The sequence below is a fragment of the Amblyomma mixtum genome, chromosome 10 (assembly GCF_055824585.1).
Source record: "Amblyomma mixtum isolate Tamu chromosome 10, ASM5582458v1, whole genome shotgun sequence".
Classification (NCBI taxonomy): Eukaryota; Metazoa; Arthropoda; class Arachnida; order Ixodida; family Ixodidae; genus Amblyomma; species Amblyomma mixtum.
In genome coordinates, this window is record NC_143021.1 from 177,812,148 (window position 1) to 177,816,322 (window position 4,175).

Consider the following 4,175-nt stretch of genomic DNA (forward strand, 5'->3'; position numbering starts at 1 on the left):
TGGACGGATGGAAGATAGGTTCGAACGTCCCCTTTAAAACATGGTTGGGGTGGTTGCCACGTGCTAGATTTTTTTTTATTTATATTTCTTTCACAGTGTTATCGGTGGTATAAACTGGTCTATAAATTCGTCATTTCCTTTGAATGCAATTTTTAATCCTGAAACTTGTAAGCTTCCGTCACCTCCCTGCTTTTGAGCCATCAATCTTCCAATCACTTTTTGCTAACTTCTACCGCAGGTTCAATCACATGACCATTGTTATTTCTAAACCCTAGGGTCTCAGCGAGAATGACTGTGCCTGCACCTACTGATTTACCACGCATTGCACATGAGTAGAGACCGGATTTTAGGCAAATGCCTTTTTTTTTCAACGCTTCGTAGGCACACCATTTTTACATATGAGCACGAATTAGGTGTTGACAATATGTTTAATACTCTTTTTATAGTGCCTATAAATGCCTATTTTGGGTGTCAGTGCCTATAAATGCCTATTTCCGACGTCGGTGCCTAAAAATGCCCTGTTTTACAGAAAAGAGGCCTGAAATACGCTGTGGATTTTCTTTCTGATTCTCTTTGCTTTCGAATCCATTTCGGTTTTGAGTAGAACACACACGTGGCAACATTAGATGACCTCGTCAGTTGGCTGTGGTGAACACTGCACCTACGCCGGCTGTGTACACAATACCAACCACGTCAGCCCAAAATATCGAAGCAACCTTTTTCCTATTTTCTGCCATTTTATTCTGGCAGCTTGTTGATGACTTTGGCTGTTAAAGTGGTAGTTGACCAGATTACACCACATTCGGAAAGTGTACGGAGTAAGTTATAGGTTCGTCCAAAATATTTCAGTTGGTTCCAATTGAAACTAAGTGTAAAATGTTCCATAAACCTGCTGGAAACAGTTTAACCGATTAAAATTTCCACCTGGGTAACCGGCCTTATTTTCGTTCCTTGTGCCCCAGATGCTGCTTGTCTACTGCTTGCATAGCTTTAGCAGTGATTTCTAGATGGATGATGTTTATTTTACCATGGACCCTTGTGGATGTACGTAGGCCCGTGCAGAACTATTAATCTTTTCGGCATATTCCGCATCAAGCAGCACTGTGTGTAACATTTTCTAGCATCTCGTATTTATGGCTTCCAGACCCTTCTAATGGCAAGCACCATTTGATAGTCGCGTGGCTCCAGACACGTGAAGCCACAAACTATAAAACACTGTGTACAGAAATCACAACATATTTATTAATGTTGAAGCATCGTCTATGCCTGCAATAAATAAGTTCCACTCCTGTGTGAGCGAAGATTGAACTCATTTGTCAGATGCTTTGAACTGACAATGTTTCTATCAATTTCTAAATACATGGCCTCTTGTTAAGGTTTTCATTGTTTCTACTTTTGTACACGACAAGTGAGGTATACCAAAGTGTTTTAAAAGGGTTGGTAACCGTCCGTTTTGCTCTGCTGAAGCATGTGTATTGCACGAAAAGTTGCGCGACAGCCTTAAAAAAAACGGCTTCTAATGTTCGCACCTTGCTTAAGGTTCCAAATCATTCGTGCTGTGGTTTCGTTTTATTTTACGGCAGATTTTACGCGCTGAAGTTCGGACCTGTGTGCACTTTTGATAAAGTTTATAGTGCCTATTTTTCTCCGTTAGGTGCCTAAAATGCAAATTTAGCCGCCTATTTATGGCGCCTAAAACGCGCTTTTCAGTGCCTAAAAATCCGGCCTCTACACATGAGTTATCTTTTTTTTTTTCGTTTTGTAGCTTCGCGTTCTAAGACACCCTGATCTTGCGTCAAAGAGCATGGCACTGCCTCTTGACTTATCAAAGAGCTATTCCTTCTTGACCTGCCTTTTCCAGTTTCTATATAGTTCTGTAGGCTGCTTATTTTCCATTGTATTAATCCAGTTTTTGTCGTCTGCGTTTTTTTACCTGTCGCTTAAAGATCTTTATTTCTCCATTCCTGGCTCGTGCTTACGGACTAGTTTATTTTCTTAGTCATTTCCCGCCACTGTCAGTGAACGCTCTTGCTGCTTAACTATTTAAGCACCTTAGCTGCCCACCTGTTATCGTCCAATTATAATGTTTTACTCGGAGCTTCCCGTGCTTCGTACGATGCCCAGCCTATATCTTCCTGTACTGCCTCGTTCGTGGTTTTGCAATGAGCACCTATTCCTAATCTTCCAAAGCTCTCCGACTTCGTTTTTGTGCCGACTGAACTTCTGCCCTTAAGGCTGGTTCCCATGCAAGCGACTGAGCAATTGAGCGACGTGTCGCAGAGAAAATTTCGAACTTGCTGGAACCTCGCCGCTCACCGCCGCGACGACTAAAAACAGGTTTTTGCGCCGCGGCGGCAGGATTAGCTTAGCAGGATTAGCGTTTTCGGTTGCATGTGAAACAGGCATTAGGCCCAAAATCGCATTCCCAAAAGTAAGCCTTAGCACCGGTATTCACTTCCAAATACCGCTTAGTACTTGATGCCTGTTGTAACTCCATAATAGGGAACCCAAGCTCAAGTTTGGGAGCGCGACGCCAGCGCCGCAGCGGCGAGCAGCGGAAACTCGGGGCGGCGCCGTAGCAGACGCCCTGCTTGCTTTGTGTGCACGTGCGACGGGAGAGTCGCGCGAGGCGCAATCTTCGCGCTGACAGACGCGGTCTCGGCGAAGCAAAAAGGAGGTAGTACGAAGGCCGGAATGTAAAAACCAAAGCGTATGTACACGGTGATCCACTCTTACCGCGAACACGCGAGTATGCGGCCGCGCTCTTCGGAGAGCCAGTGAGTCTGTCCCTACCATGCACGAAAAAAGTGACAGACGACGCGCAGGCAAGTCGCTCGCTGCTCGATTTTCCAGCCTTGCGACTGGGAGTGGCAAGCCGCTGAACTAATCGGCGAGACAGTGGAGCTTTTGGCAATGACGCCGTCCGCGGACAGTAGAGCTTTCGGCAACGACGTCGCCCGCGGCCACGCCGGGCGACCAGCTGCGCTGCTCCCTCGCTGCCGTAGTCGTCGCTAAGCCTAATCATTTCGCACCGATGCTGTAGCTGAGGGCACTTCGGAACTGGCCAGCGCTGTAATAAAGGTGCTACTCGCGTCACCGTTTTACTATGTTCGCCGTCACATAATAAAACAAAGACGTGACCGTTTTCCGTGATGCCTTTAACTGCGGAGCCAGGTGACAACAGGCGAGCAGCACTGGGCATCAGCAAAGCGGCTTTGGAAAAGAAATATGCTTGTATCGCAGTTATCGCTTCTACCAGCAGCTCGGTATTGGCCAACGATCCTCAAAAGTGATTCATTTTTGACGTTGCTCTACTCCAGGGTTTGGTATGAACGCGAACAAACAATATTAGCGTATTTTTCTGACGGCGGCGGCAGGCAAACAGGTCGGCAGGCCGGCCCTAAAAAGCGCGCCGCTGTCGCTGTCATCATGACGCTTATACGACTGCGGTGCACATCAATACCGTCACGACATCCTCCTGGTGCATTGAGAATCGCACCGAGCGCGAGTGCAGGAGACGCGGTCAAAGCAGACGAAATTCTCGAAAGCGCGCAAGCAATGTTATTCCGGAGAGTTTTCGTTTCAAGCAAGAAGGCGACCCGCAGGTCGCACTTGCAAGTGTGAACAATGGTGGTCAAATGTTTAGGGGGTTCCCCCAAGGTGGAGTAGAATGTTGACGAACTGTTGCCTGGTCGCATGTCCTTTCGACTCGCACGTAAGTGGATCGCCCTGCGCGTCGCATGCAACAACTGACAACTACGATCAACAAGTGTCTCGCTTTATTTCTCACAGCTGATAGTACTTCGCATATTTCGAGCATATAATTATACCGTGGACTTACCTCTAGTTCCATGTCATACAGTACGACGTTAATACTCACTCGAGAAACGCATTTTACAGTCAAATGGGCCTCCTCATCGTCGACCGTCTGCTCCACACAGTAGACGCGACTAATCAGTTTCCCCCCTTTAATTAAGTTTGCATTGCAGTACTGCGCGTCAGTCTGAACGATCTTATTGTGGCTCATGCAGGCGACACATCGCGACAGCGCGGTCGCGCGCACGTGCAAGGAAGCGCGCGTGCAAAGAAGCGTGGTGAAAGCAGCGCGAGCAGCGCCCCAGTTTTTACTTTTCTCCCATAGATGGCGCTGCACATCAGGCGCAGCAGCGCCACCC